Consider the following 20,350-nt stretch of genomic DNA (forward strand, 5'->3'; position numbering starts at 1 on the left):
AATTGCCCCTGATTAACAGACATCAAATCATGTGACCATAAGTGTTTGGAAACTCACATGAACATGTGGGAGAACATGCCAACACACACAGAGCTGGGGAAAAGAGTAAAGCCCACAATCTTGGACAATGCAGACCACAGGGAAACACATTGGCCCACCATGATGCTCTCAGTGCACCACTGTTACCTTTCAGTTAATTTGTTTGTACACTACAAAAATAATCATGTTCTTACATTTAGACCCTTTGCGTTGCCACCTGTCACTTTACTGCCAACTACAACCTATTTATGGATATTTATGATTATTGATCAACGCTTGACCATGGTTGTGCAGCAGTTAGCACTATAACCTCACACCTCTAGTATCAGGATTCAAGTCTCCCTCATTGTTCCATGTCTGTGGTGTTTGTACGTTCTCCCTGTGTCATTGTGTGGTTTCCTCCAGATTCTCCGATTTCCTCCCACAGGCAGAATATATAAAATATAGTTGACAGATTGTCCGTAAGTGCCCTGCGATGGGTTGGCACCCCATCCTGGGTAATTCCCTGAATGTAGCTTCCGGGATTCACTCCTGACCCCCCTGATCCTGCATAAGATAAGTGGGTATCGAAAATGGATGGATGGGTTTAATGTTAATAGTTCGTCTCTTCAGACTTGTTTCAGTTTTGGCGCTAGGCAACCTGCAAGTATTTCACTGCACATTGTACGATTATAACAAAGTAAAAATTGATTGATTTAATTATATGTGCAGTTAGAGGTCATGGAGCACTTAATTTCTTAATCTTTATTATGAGTAGGAATATGTTTCCAAGCTTACAGTTAACAGTGCCACCATCTGTGAATTTTATGTCATGGAGCACTTGTCACTTCACGCAAGATACATGTTTTAAATTTGAAGCTTCGGGGGTAACACATGCAAACAAGGTGAGAATAAGTAGATTCCACCTTCACAGAGCTGGTGACGGATATGAACCTGCAATCCTGAAGGTGTGAACCATAAATGGAACCTCAGTGAGTCATTGTTTAACTACGAGGAACCATCAGCAAGCCCAGGTGCTCTTGATCACATACCAACTTTTTTAAGTTGAAAAGAATCAACCTTTTTATTTAGTTTAATGTTATTAACTCAAGTATAAACAGAGAGGCCGAGAAAGACAGACAATTTATGTACAGATGAGATGGAGAATGAATGTGGCCAGGAAACAGGAACTAGAAGGAGATCTCCCACAAACTAGGAACAATGACAATAAAATAACAAACACAAAACCTAAACTATACAAAGCTAAGAATACAACTAAGGGAAATTGAAACAAGAATACAAAAGCACCAGGAGAACCTTGCTACCAGAGATCACGACCTACATGACCAGAAACAACTGTTAAGCATTACATAACCAAAGCTGCAACGATGATGACTGTGCCGAAACAGCCCCTGGACTAAGTACATCCAGATTATTACAAGATAGGGAGTCATGCGCCTCCTCCCTAAGGTGAACAGGATGTGTCAGGTTCTCCGGGTATAGCAGGTAAGCGGATGGGCAGGCAAGCAGGCGAAATACGGGGATTTATTACTGGGCAGGACAGAACTGGTCGGAACACTAGCACAGACATTAACTAACATCAATGACTGACAAAAAACCAGGGCAAGACACGGACTTAAATAGACAAGACTGGGCGAAAATAATCAGACACAGCTGGTTGAGATCGGGGAAGCACACGTGGATAATCAGGGGGCGTGGCACACACGGGGATCGAACTAGCCGGGCATGACAGGATGGTGTTGTGAGAGCAAAATATAAATATAAATACAAATATGTGTGTGTGTCATTTACTTTTGAAGCCCTTAGCCCTTAGTTTAGCTTTAGCATGCACATTCTTTGTGCAGCTATTAGATTCATGTTTCCAAGCTTTAATTTTTCTATTTTTTCACCTGCTGCTAGTAGTTAGCATCATACTGTTATTTATGAGATATGACTATAAGGATTCAGTGTTTCTGATGGAATTTGTCTTTAATATAAATATTTAGAAGCTGTTTGTGACCTGCTTTTACACCAGTTAATGAACTTCTTTGAGTGTTTTGGATTAGTTCTCAATTGCAGTTAAAAGACACCAAGGGCCACTCATTGAAACTGAAAGATAATGGTATAAATTTAGTTACAATAAGCAATAATAATTTTTGTTTAGTGGGTTTAGCTAGAAACTTACTGCCACATCATCTCTGGCGTTTGGAAGGAAGTGAAATGAGAACCGCATGTTCCAAGGACATAATTGCAAAATGCTCACTGCAGTATAATTTTCTGTATGTTTTTTTTTTTTTTTAATTTCTTAATTTAGTGTTTCAAGAAAATGAACATTTTGAAAACACTGGCCTACTTGATTCACTTGCTTGAAGAATGTGGACTACAGGAATGACGTCAGCTGCTTATAAATATCTAAGTAGATAAATAAATCCTGCACGCATTTCTCCCTGTCTTGGGGACCATCTACTTCACCTCTCACTCTTTCTTTTCCCAAAGGCTAATTGTGAACACTGACAAAACAGGCAATTAATAAGAAGAAGGTTTTTAAGGACATCAGGGGCACTCCAGAGCCCACTCCTATGCTGCTCCATCCAAAGCAGCAACACCCACAACCCCCCTCCCCCCCCCCCCGACAGCCAGAGTGGAGCCGGGAGATTCCATGTGTGCTGAATTATAAAAATAATTCAATTAACTTCGCAGTTTATATTTGATTTTGCAGTTATTGGGTTCCACTTGTAAGGTATCCCGCCCATATACCACAGGGACATAACATATTTATCATTCTGAAATATAAGTTGCATAGCTCAGAACGTCGATTCTTTTTCTGACAAACTGGTTAATGACTTATTTGTCAACAGAGGATAATTATAAGACAGAAATGACTTGATGAAGAGGAACTTTTTGTTTTCTTTGTTTTGAAAGGGGCTCCATGGAGTAGGATGATTTTTATTGTACATTTATACACAGCAGGCCGGCAATCCAGAGAAAGCAAAAAAATAACAGACCTAACTTGTGGATTTAACTGCAGATTAAATCACACTTTCTGTGAAGCGTCTCCAAGACAGCTAACCAGGATATATCCCACGACTTCCCAAGATACTGTGAGAAATCTTTTACAATATGGAGAGTTCCTTGCCCAGTGGGTTTGGTCACAGGAATGAAATGAAGCTGATTGTCATTATGCAGCATCAACTGGTGTTTCCATCTGGACAGCCTCTAAAGAAGTCCATCATTGGATTCACTCAATGAGAACAATTACCCACAATCCCCAGCCTCCAGAAGTTAAATGTTCTTGCATGGTTTAGAATGCCGTACGATCAACATGTCGTTTTAAATAATCAGTTTGAGTGACCCCAGTGTTTAAGGTTTAATTAATCAGAGAATTCTACCCATGTTCTGTTACAGATCATACACTAGCCTGTGGCAGCATCATACACCGCGTCGGATGAAAGGAGCAGATCATGTGCCATAATTTTCCCTGCAATTTCATCTTTTCTTGATTATTCCATTATGTGTTGATTGGCAAGGAAATTGCAAGCTGCTTGCCAGCGATGAATAGGCTGAGCTGGCGTGTGTCTTAAAGCCGCTTACAAACAGTCTCAGCTGAAATATGTGCCTTGTGTGGGAATTGTGGCCCTATGTCAGCCATTAGGGAATGGGAGTGTTTGATTTGTACTTTGTTTGGCCAATGGGCAGGGCAGCTGCACTACCATGAAGCATAGGGTTAGGTAATTGCAGCCAATTGTTTAAAGATGGAGGCTGCCACTCCAAGTCGGATGCTCTGCCAATCTGCTGGATCATCAAACCTCGATAAGCGATGCCCCTGACGTGTATCATCCACATGCGAAAGCTTCCCACCTATCTAAGCCTGTTGAGGCTTCCCAAATGCTTCAAGTTCTGCATTTTGTCACTTGCAATTGTTTGGTCCTTAACTCAAACAAATGGCCTAATGCAGAAAGATATTTTCCTAAACAAACTTTATAAATTATCAAAGACTACCGCTGCCTCTAAACCTTCTCATTCGTTTAATTGGACTGGAATGAACATACAGTTTTTTTCCAGAAAAGGAAAAGACGAGGTGATAATTTGTCTTTTCATTTAGGAGATTGGAGGATGTCACTCTTCTGTGAGAATATCCTTTGTTTTCTTTCTTTTATTTTCAATCCATCTTGTGTCTTAATTAGCCTGTTGACATACTTCCTTATAATGTGATACAAATAATTATGCCGTCAAAGTCCAGGGATAATTGCAGGAGGCGATGCAAGGGCTTCTATGCAGAATTGCATGTGATTATTGCGTTGTTAATAAGGTGTTTAAGGAAAATATATACAACAGCCTTTATTCAGGCAAAAAATAACAATGCTGCAAACAATCTGATTCTAGTTTAGAAAATATGCAAATGTGACCCCGAGAACAAAGCAGGGTTCAGATGTTCAATTGCTGTAACTTGGGCTTATAATTACAAAAGGCTGCTTCATTGAAGCATTACGGCCTTGTCACACTGCTGCTGAGAGCACTGTCTCCCAATGATGGGTGGGTCCTGTTTGGGAATTTGGCCACCAATGAAATAAAGCATTATACATTCATCATTTCCTGCGATCAAAATATGCAGTGATCCACTAACAGGTTGGGCACCTCTGGTATATCTGCTATAAAAGAAGAAACCAGCACACCAGGAAAATTACAAAAGTCGCCAAGGCCAGTCCACAGCTGCTTCCGTTGCTGTCCTCTTGTCCACGATGCTAGCTGAATGGAGTCTGGTGATTCACAGGGCAACATAAACAGTACACTGAGCTTTAAGCAAGACTACATAAACCATCCATATGCTACCTAAAGCAGCAAGAAGATTCGATTTCCATCACTGGCTGGTCAGACTTGGCTGACTGCAAATTTATACATTAAGCACTGGAGTAACAATAAGATGTAAGCTCACCGCTGTGCTCCCTTCATCTAAAGGGACAGGAATACTCAGATCTCTACAAACTCGCAAGCTAACACCCACAGCCTCACTGTCCCATGCTAATTTACATATGTAAATGAGAGCACACATTGTTAATAGGTCTATAATTAAACAAACAACTGAAGCTTACAAATAAATGTCTGTCCCCATTACTTCCTTGTAATTGAGTTTCCTCCAAATTCCTGCTGTGCATGTTGCTAATGTCCCATACTGTATTTCCAATTTGGTTGAAGTTAATGTCCTCGATGTGGACAGTGACCTCAAGATGGTTGGAGACAGCAGCCTGTGGAGAGCAAATTAGAGATTCGGTTTTGTGGCCCATCGCCTGACGTCTTCAGCCAAGCCCGTAGCTTCGTGATGTATAAAACACCCAGGAGCCGCAAACACACAGACAAGAGGAACAGCACACAAGAGTCCTCTTTCAGGGTCTGGGCTCTGACTATTTATCCTTACAACAATTACAGTTTGGGCAGTTGTGTTTAATGTATAATATAGAGAAACCCATTCAGACAGTACATTCAAACAGTAGGGCCCAATAGGAGCTGGAATCTGAAACAGGCCGATCTGGCTTGAGAGAGAGAGCACTGAAGAGATATGGGCAGAATACACTGTAGTGTTTCATTAAAGAATGTGCTAAACCTCAGTGTGGTGGAAGGGTGTGTAGGCCTTAACAGTCAAGATAGCTCTGATGTCTGAAGCTTGAGCTCCTGGTGGAGCTTCCCTTGATGAAAACATCTGTGGGGAGAGGCCTGATAAACTACAGTGCAATGATCCTTAATGGAAAGTATTAAGAAGACCCAGTATACACTGGCCACAATATAGTATTGGTGTTTGCTGGCCAGTGCCTAGGGGTTGTGCTACTTGCATAATACGACTGGATGAAAGGTTTGGGTCAGGTGCAGTGCCATTTGGGCATCATGAGTGGGAAGAACCCAGACAGATTAGACATTGGCAATGAACACTGGTTTTGGGAATGTGGAACATCAGCTCTTTTGCAGGGAAGGAGTCTGAGGTAATGTGAGACACTGGATTAGAATCGACTGAGTTGGACTTGGTCCTAACAGAAAACTTCAGTGTTCATTATAGGGAACAATGGAGATACTTAGACAAGTGTTATTTGAGAAGAGTGTTCTCCTGGATCTAAACTTGGGAGGTGAAGTTTTATTGGACTAAAGTGCAAGCCAGAGATCGCCCATAACACAGAGACATAACACATGATATTCAATCACAGGGAAGCTCATGACTATAAATGACACTAGAAGACTCTAGGCTAATGGTCAGTGATTGACTTTGCAAATGTGTTAACTGACTTGAGACCAGTTTATTCCCTGTTTTGTGCTCATAGCTTCAGAGATGACTAGATAGATGGATGGTTTGTAGCCATGTGTTTTGAATACTTGAGTAAAGAGAGAGACAGATCCCCTATCCTCATGAGCTTTAGGTGATGGCTGACAGAAGAAAGTTGTGAGCATAAGTGGTTGAAATGAGGCTTTCCATGATTGTCAGGCTCTCTCACTCTCTATGATTGGATGAAGAGTCTGGAGATCCAGAGGGACCTTGAAATAATACTGTTGCTCCTTCAGATTGATGGGAGTTAACTGGGATCGTTTGGACATCTTCTAAACATATTACCTGGTTGGTTGCAGAAGGAATTGTTCTGGGCACATTCTGCTGAACGATGTCTCCAAGGAAGACTGATTTCATGCTACAGGCATTGTATCTCCCAGCTGGCTTTGCAATGTCTAGGGATCCCCCTGAATGATCTAGAGTCTATGGTCATGAAAAAAGTGGTCTTGGTCTGAGCTGCCTGCTGCCACCATGAATTGCTCCAGGAGAAGTAATTGGCAGATGAGACAAAATCATGAAAATTAAATAGAAACAGCACCAAAGGTTTGAGTACATCTGCTCGAAATGATAATTATTTATGGCTTAATTTCTAGTGAAAGTAAATCTTATGAATTTGATTTTCAGTTGTACATATGTGGTGCCAGGTCTGGGGTTATTTTGTTGATGACAGAGGTGGTGATCTTTATGAAATTGATGACAGTCTCGACCAGAATGGCTCATACTATAAAGGCATGCTGTCCCATCAGAACTACGGCCAATTCGGAAGTCCTTTGTCATGGTAATGAACTCAAACACTCATAAACACACACAACTATCTGGCAAAGCAGGAAAATGAAGGACAATTCAAACTAATGACTTAGTCTGCCCAGAGTCCACACTTCAACCCCATAGAACTTGTAATTGACAAACTGGACAGAAGAGGGAAGGAAAAGCAACCCACAGACCCCGTACATCTTTGGGAATCACTGAAGAGGAGCTGAGTGTTCCAGTCATTTTCTGATGGAGCTTGTTAACCAAATGCCTCGTGTTTATGAAGCTGTTATCAAGGAAAATGCGATTTTGAGGAGTCAGAGATTCAGAACCAATTTTTATTTTCTTGAACACTATTTTGGTACATAATATTTTTGTTCATTGTAATGTGTTGTTGTATTGTAAGTATTTACAGAAAAATAAATGCTGTTAAATATTATGTAAATTGGTCTTAGAATGTGATTATGTGTATGTACCCTGTGATGGAGTGACATTTTGTAGTCGGTTGTATCCCAGTCTTGTGCCCTATGTTGCAACCCTGACCAGCATAAGCATTTAGAAGATCGAAGGATGACTGTCCTGTTAAGTGTTTCACTAACCCTATCAGTTAACTTGTGTTTGTCATTTGCTGTCATGATTTTGTACTCTACACCATAGCCAGACCTCCCCGGAAATGGGGCGTCAGGCTGTAGGGCATAGGGTATGCAACTATCAAATTGCTAACTGTTATTCAACCTAGTATGAATTACCTTTGTAATACATATGCTTTTAACAGTGATTTAGTTACTTCATAATCCTTTTTCATGTGATGTTTCAATTATTTTGTCCAACCTCTGTATGTGTGTATTACACAAAAATAAAAATTGAGTGAGTTTGACAATATAAACAAACACATTTGGTAAGATGCAACACCGAGCCTCCTTCAGGACTCAGTCAGGCCATGCCTGCACTGCCCGCTTCTCTTCATTCTCCAGCAAACGAGTGCTGACGCCTTGTAAATCTCACGCTCTACACCACACACAACTAAAAGTTGTAAAATACAATGATTATCATTACTGTGGAATAAGGTTATATTACATATGAAATCAGCAATGCACAGTTCACAATAATGTTAACTTCCAAGCACATAATAGCTTTCTCTGCTAATAGTCTCCCTGTAGTTATTATCATTATTCTGGGTAACCTAGCAACAGCATAAAAAACACTATAAGTGGGCGAACCTCTTCTGTTTTCTATATATAAGTATAAAGTGATTGTGCGTCATAGTTCTGAAGTCTACGTAGCGTTGCTTTTCATACTACAGTAATTGCAAATGTTTGCATTGAGATATTATACACATAAACTCTGTGAAAGTCTGAGGTTCTAACAATGTAACCTACAGAAGATTGACACCACAGTTCAGTCTGCGGTGGTTCAGCCATGTTTGCATTGTCCATTGTGTGCTGTGCTTGTTGCTGTGTGCTGAGCAAGCTGTACTGTGCACCATAAAATATGTATTCCACGATTATTAAACAATTCCATTTCCTGTTCCTATTACACAGTGCTACTCCAGATCGTTGTGTTGTGGCTGCTTTTTGCCTCATGTGCCTCTACTTGTCTTTTTATGTCCCATTATATCATTTAGGTATTAATGACTTGCTAAGCTGCCACAGAAAGGAGAGTGATGGTTGAGGCTGGGATATGGTACCATGGAAATCTTCCTTGTTTTCTCAATCTGCCTTTAGCGTTTCGGATTAAACTCACTTCACCTTCACGAAGAAGCTAAAGTTTTGGGTTGTGAAGAAGCATTGTGTCGCATTGCCAGCAAGTACGTTTCTCTGATAGGCCCTGTAAGGATTTGGTTTTCAAATGAACATTTGGAAAATAATGGAAAAACAACAGAGTTGATACTTCCAGATCACAGAATGGCCTAATGGACCATGTATATGGGCAGCCGCTTAAAATTAATCATTGGAAAGAACACATGTAAAGCTCATTGGAACTCCTTAATTTCTTATGTAGTTAATAGACTGTTTTTCGCAATGTATAGCTACAATTAAAATGGAGCATTCTCAGGGCTTGGGGTTATATTTCATAGGTAATGAAATTGCCCCAGAACATAAGAGCTTGCAAGCTCTCAGAAAGTGATTATTAGGCCACTATTCAATTAGGGCGCTATTCCACCATGGCAGGTACTTTCCGTTTTTCATTGACTTCCAGATGAGTACTAACACCAAAAATTCCAGTACTTGAAGTACCAAACCAGCTGAGGTACTTTTTTTGGTACTTTGTGGACTTGCAAACATTTTCTCTATCACTTATGCAAATAGCCTGCTTCTGAAACACAATGCAATCAGTCTTGAAAAAAGTTAAAAACTCAGAAGACAGTGATAAGGCCAAAAAAGTAATGATAATGCATATGTGGAGTAGTGATATAGTCAAGACCACCTAAACTGAGACCAAATAAAATACTAAAACCAGAGTGTATTGAGACAAGACTAAGACCAAGGCAGAGCGAAACTGAGACAAGACTGAGAGCATCATCCAGTGTGTGGACTCTATTCTTTTTCATCAAGCCCTTTTTCCATGGTCATCGGTGGTTACATTTCCAAAAAAGTACCCACATAAAAGTGTATATTGTCACGATCAGTGCTGAACAGAGCGGTGATCGTGAGGGTCGGCAGGCAGGAACAGGCAGACAAGCCGAAATCAGGGCAAACGAGGGGTTTATTTGGAGACGAAGGACGAACATCGACTAACATCAATGCCAGACATCGAACTCGGATAAGACAAGGACTCAAATAGACAGGACTGATTGAAAGTAAACGGACACAGCTGGGTACGATCAGGGAAGCACACGTGGGTAAGCAGGGGGCGTGGCACACACGAGGAGCGGACGAGCTGGGCATGACATATATTGTTTACATTATATTTATATTTAACTTATTTATTCAGCATTCTTTCCCATTTTTAACATGACTTAGCACAGTATTGTGAGCCAATCACAGTACCGTGTTTAACAAATATTAACCCTTTGAACCCTATCTATTTCTGAGTGTTTTTCTATTCCAATGATTGGATGGATGGACATTGTATGTACATGAGATAGCCTCATGCTTTATGTTTTTAGTTTCAGGACATTCTGTGCTACTCAGATACGTCATAATTTGATGTGTAAATGTTGATATAAACTTGATATCATCCTTTTTATTAGGAAAAACTATTTGTGCCTATCGAATTCTCAACTTAACTCAATTTTTAGACTCAACTCATATAAAAATTTGCACGTACTACAAATATAATCTTATATATGTTGAAATAAGAGTCAATATAATGTGAGATTGCAGGGTTTTCATTGGGGATCTTTATATGGCTTAGTAGGCTATTGTAAAGAATACATGCAAGGCAGAAAAGAATATCTTTGATTTTGCATTTGGTAACTTGTTAATGTCTGATAGAATGCATGCTTTTATATATTTAATGTTTTTAATTTATTAATTTATAACATCTGGAAGAAACTGAAATAGAAAAGCATTGCTTAGTTTATGATCCACTGAAGTGAAGAAATATTGAAACAAACATAGAACCATAAAAAAACACAAAACAAACCTCAAAACAAATACTTTTAGGAGTAACATACATTTGTTTTGTTTATACTAACTGTTGTGACGAGAGTTGGTGGCGGGTGGATCATCACAGAAGTGAATATGCACTTTGTCTTCCGGGGTGCATTTTAGTGAAAAATGTTTAAAATATACTGTACTGTGCAAAAGTCTGTGCAGTCCAAAGAAATGTTTGAAGCTGTTTATCTGGATAGCAAGTGTACTTTGGCTTAGAACAAAAAACACAATTTAACATTAGAACATGTGCAAATTAAGAGTAACACAATAAAAACTAGTAATAATTTCTTCTGTTTTCTAAAAAGTTACTGATATCTAGTTGGATGGCAAGATGAACACCGCTTCAGTTCCCAAACTTCTCCTCAGGGGCACCTCAGCCGTTCCATGATTTTGGTAAATTTCACCAACAGCTCAATTAAATAATTAAATATATTGGTTTAAAATGGGTGGGCCGCATGGTGGTGCAGTGGTTAGCACTGTTTCCTCACACCTCTGGGACCGGGGTTCGAGTCTCCGCCTGGGTCACACGTGTGTGAAGTTTGCATGTTCTCCCCATGTCGTCCCCACAGTCCAAAAACATGCTAAAACAGTTGCTAAATTGTCCATAGATGTTAAATCGAAGTCCAAAAACAGTTGCTAAATTGCCCGTAGGTGTGCATGTGTGAGTGAATGGTGTAAGTGTGCCCTGCCTCATGCCCATTGCTTCCGTGGTAGGCTCCGACCCCCCGCAACCCAGTAGGATAAGCGGTTTGGAAAATGGATGGATGGATGGTTTAAAATGTCAGTGACAGATTGACTAGCTGTATGAGGTGTGCTAGTGGCCAAGTCAAAAAATACATGGCTGCACTGGACGGTTGCTGCAAACACTAGGATGATTTTAGTAGAGGTTCTGAAATGGCTAAGCTGACACACTTTAATATCATAGTTTTACACCAACATGAGGATAATTTAAACATCATTTACTTTGCCTGCCTAAGACTTTTGTACAGTACTGTATGTGCACAGGATTACTCTGGAATAATTTGACGCACAGCATTGCAACTTGCACTGGATTGGATAAGCTATCTTGATTCCAAAGATGCAATTATTGTCTGTGCATTGTACCTATCCAAACATACGAGTATGAGATTAATGGGTGATTATATAATGGGAAATCAACCCATTTTGTGTTTGTCTGGTTTTTGGGGTTAAGCCATTGTGGCAAACATTAAGGCATTTTGATGAGAGCTGTTCACTGGTCTTGTAATAAAACCTCGAGTCCTCTATGTCCTAGACTGAGCAAATTACCTAACAGCATGATTTTTGACTACAAAAAGACAACAGAACACCCGAAGGAAACCTACACAAGATGGGGAGAACACACAAACTCTACAGGGTGGGATTCAAACCTCTCCCTTACAAAACAAGAATATATTTAAACATATCCATCTATCCATCCATTATCTTCTGCTTATCTGAGGTTGGGTCGCGGGGGTAGCAATCTCAGCAGGGAAACCCAGACTTCCCTCTCCCCGGCCACTTCATCAAGCCCCTCCGGGGGAATCCCGAGGCATTCCCAGGCCAGCCGAGAGGCATAGTCCCTCCAGCGTGTCCTGGGTCTTCCCCGGGGCCTCCACCCAGTGGGACATGCCCAGAACACCTCACCAAGGGGGCGTCCAGGAGGCATCCTGACCAGATGCCCGAGCCACCTCATCTGGCTCCTCTCAATGCGGAGGAGCAGCGGCTCTACTCTGAGTTCCTCCCGAATGACCGAGCTCCTCACCCTATCTCTAAGGGAGAGCCCAGCCACCCTGTGGAGAAAACTCATTTTGGCCGCTTGTACTCGCGATCTCGTACTTTTGGTCACTGCCCACGGCTCATGAAGTTGAAGGTGAGGGTAGGAACGTAGATCAACTGGTAAATCGAGAGCTTTGCCATTTGGCTCAGATCTTTTTTCACCATGACAGACCGATGCAGCGCCCACATCACTGCTGATGCCACACCGATTTTAAACAAAGACAGCAAATGACAGGTCAATGCCACCAATGACATGGGTGGATGGATGCAAAACGTCACAGCACAGAAGGAAATTAATTAAACAAAACAAAACAAAAACTACTTGCCTCGATTTACCAGTTTACGGAGTTTGGCGTTTTACTTTTGTAGTGACTTAATTTGTGATTCCAGCTCCTTAACCCTGCCATCATCTGAGCTTTCGCTACAGGTAGCTGATAGTACTACAGGCACCTTAAAGACTTATGATTCCTAATTTTTTTAAATAATGGACACTTACATGTTGACAAAATTTGCAAAAGGATCAACCCAAGCAACAATCATTCTGTATACCTAGATTGTGCGTCTCCCTAAAAAAGTGGATAGAAATCCATTCCTTTTTCCATTACCCATGGTGACATACAACCAAATCTTGTCAACATTTAACATCTATGGAAGTTCAAATTCATCTCAGCAAGGCAAAAGAAAGTTGGTCTTTCCACCAACTGATTTTACATAAATTCAGTGGAGCGGAATCTAACAATTAAGAATAATCAAAAAAAATGATTTCATGCAGTACAAACCTTCTATATGGGGTGCTTCTTCTTTGTCTTCTTCACAAGTAGCTGATTGTGTGTCAGAATCTCTTCTGCAGCTCTTACCTGAGCTTTATGTGTGTTTCTGTATGAACAAATATTTTACTTTAATTACATGTACAGTACATTACATATGTACATGGGTGACAATGAATTAAGTAAATTTGAATGTGTTTCAGTTACATTTGCATGTTCATAAAATTTTCTTATACAACCAGAACAAAAATATTTAACATTATTTTAAGTTAAAGTCCATCTCAGCAGGACAAAAAAAGCTGGCTTTTCCACCAATCAGAAATTCTTGAACATTTAGTTAAGCAGAATCTATAAGTTAAGAAGAATCTATTAAAGTATGATAACTGAATTTACAAACCTTTGACTGGTCCCAAACACATGACTGTCAGAAGATATTGAAACATCGATTTTTCAATCGCTTGTTCACTGTAAATGTGTTCCATGAACTTTACCCGAGGCTAAGTTGAAAGCAGCACAGCCGAGAGGAGATGATCATTCAATGACTGCCCTTGGTACTGAAAGTAACAGTTGAACACAATCCAGTCCTTCCCATTATGCTGTACCATATGATGAGGAAGGTACCAGGATTCAACTGAATTTCCAGCTTGTTTAGGTGATATTTCTGTCACATAACCAGCTTGCTCCAGTTTCTGCATTTCATGGCAGTAAGCTTCTGAGTGTTCAGGATCCTTAGTAAGTCTTTGCTCTGTATTCCGGAGATTTACCAAGTCCGCCTCCTTAGGGGTTTGAAGAGGCGTAGTGTCCACTCATCTCAGCAAGGGGGTAGCATATCTCTGGACTCCGTCAACATCCATCCTTATTGTATGGGCCAGCTTAAGTGTCAGAATGTGCTGGTTTTGCTTTGAATGGGTTGCATCCTTCTCAAATACATAGGGAAGGGTGTCAATCTGACAGAGGTGTTCGACATTCTTGAATAACTCAGAACTTGGATTAACTGTGGGAATATAGATGCAATGTTGCTCTCAGGGTGAGGTTTGGTTGAATCCTATTGGGCCTTGGAGAGTCCAACCCAGTTTCATGCAAATAGCAATTGGTCCACTGGGTGGTCCTACCCATACAGGTTGTATGGGCATAAGTAGCTGTGGCATGTCCGAACCAATGAGCAGCAGAGGCTGGGCATGCTCGATCGGGGGCAATGGTAATGTTCGGATATGGACATACTTGCGCTGGAGGGTAGCCACAGTGTAAGAGTGCTCAGAGAGCCTTAGATTATCTGCAGTAAAGGCATGACCGATATGGTTTTTCTTGCTAGGTTTATGGACAGGAGACACATAGATTGAAATGGAGGCTCCATTCAACTGAGCCACATCTTGCCAAACAGTTCTGAGGGCAAGAGTCTCTGGATCAGTGACAAGATTCAGCTGTTCGACTACCTGGGGAAGAATGATGCTACGACCTGAACCATCCTCTAAAATTGCATTTGCCTCCATAGATCGATTACCATTGTGCAGCAGGATTTTGACCACCTTCAGCATCACCTTCTGGGAGAAATTAGGCCTATCTAAGGATACCTTGGGCTCAGGAACACTCACAATGAGGACACTCTTTGGGGTCTGCTGGGCTATTTGTGCAGAACGGTCAAGTGAAGTTTCTTGCATGTCTTACAGAGTCGCTTCAACTTGCAGGCATCTGGTGAATGTGATCATCCACACTTCCAACAACGGTGCCCATCCGCTATCCATTTTGTTATCATCTCTACTGTCAGGCCCTTAAATGTAGGACATGAGTTCAGGAAATGATCCCGGTTATCGCAGCATGGACAATATGGTTTAGGCTGAAAGGCTTTCTTGGAGCTAGCTTGTCCCTGAGGAAATGGGGGTGCACCAGTTGAATACAAGATAGAGGCAGACCTCTCCCTAGGTCGAGGAGGTGCACGTTGGTCCTTCTTTGGTGATCTGGGTATATCACTCCCATAAAAAGCTGAAGCTCTGCCTGAGATGCGCTTGGCTTGTGACTTCATCTACAGCCAGGCTGACAGATCAGGTTAGGTATATGTGTGATCCACCCCAGTCTGAAAAATGCCTTGACTGAAGCAGTACACTACAAAGCTATCATGGTTCTGCGGTGGCATCTTATACAGGAGCCGGTCAACATGTGACCCACATCTCAGTTCGTAACCGTTTTGGCCTTCAAGGGTTTTGAGCATGCGTACCAACGAGTGAACAGATAAGGCAAAACCATCAAAGGCTTCAGCATCTCCTTAACTTAACAGGTGGCGCATTCAAGATGCCTAACTGGCGTGGTTGACCATACTTACTGTATCTTGCAGGGCATGCAGTGCAGTGGTGTATGGTTTAGGATTATGCATGAATGCTTTAGCTAGTTGGAGAGCATTTGGAAGCTTCAGGTGGCCCAAGAGCACCTGTTATTTGTAATGTTCGCTCAGGTGCTGATGGGCTTAGATAACTTGATGAACAGTCATCTTGAGCAGTGCAAAATCACTCTTCCGTCCACTCTCAAAGTCGGGTATCACGGGTTTTGGTATTCCGTATACTGAGGCAAGCATCATGCCAAGTGGAGCATGGCAAGAGGGCAAGGTGGTCATGCTGCTGGCACTGGAAACCGAAATGGGCTGGACAGTTGTATCTAGTACCGAAGCTATAAATGGAGGAAGCCTTAGGGTCTTAGCGCTTAGGTTGGTATCTTGTGCAGACAGGGTCCTGTTTAAACGGCTCAATGTGAACATCAGGTCTCTGCAGAATGGTGCCTGCCTGTGGTGATGTGGAGAAACTTCCTATGACATTGCCATACTGCGCTCTGGTTTCTCTGTCCATGGCCTCCTCTTGTTTTAGGATGATAGTATGGAGCTTGGCGACCTCTATCTCATTTTGAGCTTTCTTGAGATGGTGGCATGCTTCAGTCTACTTAGCCAATACCTCCCTGGCTTTGGTGGCTTCTTCTTGGAGGCATTGTGCCTCTCTGGCTTGGGCATCAAGTCGCTGGCATTCGACATCAGCGATCGTGTCTTCTTCAATCTGACACTGTAATTCCTCCAGCTCCAGAGTCTTCATCCTCTCATCTAGCATTGCTGCTTGCGTATTAGACAAGCTCTCTCTATGAAGTGCATACAATGCACTGTGGTGGGATCTGGTTCCAGAGATAGATTCACTGCTTGACGTGGCTGAGTTGGAGCGATGGCTGGATTGCCGTGTAGAGGCTGCTTCTGATGCTGGTGCTGCAGCTTGATGTAATTCAGGAGGAATCTGAACTTCATAGTCAGCTAAATGTGCTGGGAGATGGCTCCGTCGCTGCGAGCTGAGAAGGACTAATAGCTCAGCTGCACTGGCGCCATTAGGATCCATTCTTCGGGAATACTCAATCCGGCTCGAAGGACCATGTACGAGAGCTATGGGAGCTTCTCAGGGATACACTGGTTGAGTAGGTGAAGAAATGGTGGCAGGTGGTTGCGGTTAGAGAACACTGAGAGCACAGTGGACTTATGAACATTTTAATACAGGAAAGCAGATTGATGGCTGGTAAACCAGGTTGCCATTCTGATCTGGTATATGGGCAGCTGTGATTAGTGGTCTACAACAGAAATAAATATAATCAGTAAATTATCACAATTTTACAACTGGCATCTGCAATTCGGTTGCTACTTACCCAGTAGGAAAAAACATGTGGAATACATGTTGAAACAACATGTGGAAAACACAGGTTAATTACGCGTAAAAGGCAAGTTTAGTTCACGTGGAATGTAGGTATTGTGCTCAACATAAATTCTGCAAAGTTTACAATGTCTACGACATCCTCCGTAAAGTAGACATAAAAAGACATAATTCACATAAATGTTCAATTATAATGGATTTATTTAGATATACATCAAAACAAACTAAATGAGATGCACATTACAATTGGGTGTAGTGCATAATACTAACACATGCCACAATATTTGGCACTAAAAAAATAAATGAAACACTTGTGACCAGTTAGATGACTGTCTAAATCAAACCATAGCACTCGCTACAATAATAATTATACCATGTCTGGTCTTCCTTGACGCTTTGGTGCATTTCTTAGTCTGCTGGCAATGAAGCTGTGAACAAAGGCTTCTGTAACCCCATGGCTCTTTACCACACTGTCTGTGAATCAGGTGACAAAAAACATTCAGAAGTGTTAACAAATTCAGATGTGTGGACTTCAATCCATCAATTACAAACATTTTGATAAAAAAGACACAATAACGTAAGTTACTGTTCAATCACTCACCAATTATTAATTTACAAAGCGCTGTCTTCTCAAAAGATGCTTTCTCCCATCTCGATCCCTTCATGTTAAATTTACACATAAGCGCATTGGTTAAGAATCTAGAAGAAAATAAATATTTTAAATCGACATCACAAACTTAGCAGTCTTTAAACACCAATTTCACATGATTAACAAAAGGAAATAAAACTGTCTAAATGTGGTGTTCACACTTTGATCTATAATGTCAGATGAATTAATCAGAATTATTGTATTAATGTTTGACTTTAAATAGTTAGAATATAATACAGATTTCCTCATATTATAAACAGACATTTTAATCTAATTTTGTCAGAGTTAGAGAAAAAAATATAGAAACTCAAAAGTTCATCTACCAAAAGACAAGGCAAACAAAATAAATACAATAAAATTGATGTGTGAGCATTTACAGAGTCATATTGCATGGTCAGAATTATCAGGAAAATAATCTTACACAGCTCATATTTCTTTAATTAAAAATTGATAATTGTTTTATATGATGGAATAGTGCATTGACAATGGCATGAACCAAGCATTTACCTAAAACTTGGGAAATGCTGATGAGTAGTGCATAGTGATGCTGAAATTCACATACCTGCTGGTCAATTTTTTCCTTTGGAGTAGCCCCACCAATTTTCATGCACTTCTTAAACTGAAATAAAGTATAACATAGAGCTTTTGAGGAAACAGGTTTTGTTTTAGTGAATGTTGTGGTATCAATTCCAAAATCATAACATGGAGATATTTAAAGATATACGTTTACAATAAATTTAAGTCACCAGATAAGCCTTGGAGCTGCGTATGAACCACTAACCGTAATGGCAATCATCTGACTAGATATGCTTTCATTTGCAACATTGCTTATAATATGCACCATTAAATTGTCAAGTAAATAATGAACTGAGCTCTTACAATTTTACATCATAGGCTCTGAACTAATAAATTCAACTGAATACATTAAATAGTGAATAAATATCTCACAACAAATCATCCGTAATATCAGATTTAGGCTGGACATAAAAAAATACCTTATGCACTATTAATCCACATTCCACTAGGTATCTATTTGCAACAGCTGTATATCACTCCCACACTGTACTGTCTGTAACATCAGGGTTTCAGAGACGGTGCCTTCACCTTCTATTGGAGGTAAGTGAGATGCTGGCAAACCAGAGTAGGAGGCTTCAAATGGAAGATAGAGGAGATGTACTTGAAGTTGTCCAGATGGACAGTCTGGAAGCATTGCATGACTTTGAACAAGAGTTGTAAGATGAAAGAAAAAAAGAAAGATGGGTAAGACAAAAACATACATTTTACTCCATGAAGATCAGCATATCATATCTGTGTCAGTGCCACTGCATTTGTGCTTAGATCATACAGTAGCTAAACTTGGTCACTTTACTTGATTTATTCTGACACTGGAAATTTGTCATTGTGAGATTTTCTGGCAGTAAGCATTTGTGATGGACATTCTTTGAACTTTGCCCTAGAATAAAAATGAGACGACAAAAATAAGAATTCTTTGAAAACTTAACATAAAAACGTAACTTTAGGCCATATCGCTCAGCACTGTTTAATGTGTAGAATGAATTAAGTATGTATTAATTACACGAGAAAAGCTTCGAAATCCTGGATAATTGGTAACTAGACAGGAAAAAACATAAAGACTAAAAGCGAAAGACTACTGCCAGGACTTCAGTCGGCGTACACACAGCATGACTTTCATGACCGCTGCATTATAATGCTATATCAATAACATTACAGTGCACAAAACATGCCGTCTACATAACTTAATTGTACAGTTTTCATTACTGTATATCTGAAAAGCTTCGCAACTGAATAATCTGACAACGGACAAGAATAATTAAGTAGAATTAACACCGCCTCTGCACTCATCAGCAATGGGTTGGCGACACAAGATCTGTACTCGGTACAAAATTTTAATTTGTCATGTAAGAATATGATCATTTTTAAAGAACATCAACTGGGTAACATTAAAAAATGCTCTCGGTGAAGCACACATGTGATGCCGTTAGCTGTAAACCATACTGTTTTACAATATGAATCTCAAAAAGGTCATTTATCTGATTCACTGTTTAATATGTAAAGCAAACTATTTATTACTCACATGAGCTTCGAGAAACGTTGAAATCCTAGTCACTGAATGATGGGAGAAATCCGCGCGAAAGACGGCTTAACGGTCAGCAGCCGTCGTAAACCCAAGAAAAAAACGTTCAAATTTGGGTGACGTCAGACGCACTGATAGCGTCGTAACGCAATTTTTCCGTTCCACATTATTTATAGTCACCGGATTTTTTTCCTTAAATAAAATATTACACAATCCGTCACTAGATCACAAAAATAAAACAACAAAATACTGAAATAAAAGTGTAGCTTGTTAGCGTTCCGAACACAGTTCCCGTAAAGTTTACAGAGTTTATCGAGGCTCCGTCTCAGCAGTCTCCTCAGGTCTGGCCCGTCAAGACCAAAATGAGGCAATTGTAATATTAGACTTTAACAACTGAAACTACAGATTGATGGTGGGATCAAAAATTCCACGTGGATTTAGTACATCTTTTCCACATACCTAAAATCACGATGGATCTATGTGGATATCAGGTGAAAATTGGTGGATCCACCACTTCACCAAATAACCACCAAAAATCCACGTGAATAACACATGCTGTACCCACTGGGTAGATTGTTACATTACGAACATTCATTATAATGCAAACTCGCATATTCTAAATAATACATATTAAATAGACTCAGATCACAATATATTAAGTCCGATTAATATTAGTACTGTCAGTTAGTTAGATAAATCTCTCACCTACTAAATATATATG

General features: G+C 40.4%; 1 long non-coding RNA gene across 1 annotated transcript; it reads right to left on the bottom strand.

Annotated features, from left to right (window-relative positions):
• Positions 1 to 17,068: 17,068 nt before the first annotated feature.
• Positions 17,069 to 19,857, bottom strand: LOC125741928 (uncharacterized). The gene is made up of 5 exons (XR_007397939.1): positions 19,630 to 19,857; positions 18,639 to 18,751; positions 18,097 to 18,153; positions 17,487 to 17,584; positions 17,069 to 17,359 (listed from the first exon to the last, which is right to left on the bottom strand). It is a non-coding gene; the product is annotated as an uncharacterized LOC125741928 (long non-coding RNA).
• Positions 19,858 to 20,350: the final 493 nt, after the last annotated feature.

Source organism: Brienomyrus brachyistius, chromosome 5 (genome assembly GCF_023856365.1).
Source record: "Brienomyrus brachyistius isolate T26 chromosome 5, BBRACH_0.4, whole genome shotgun sequence".
Classification (NCBI taxonomy): Eukaryota; Metazoa; Chordata; class Actinopteri; order Osteoglossiformes; family Mormyridae; genus Brienomyrus; species Brienomyrus brachyistius.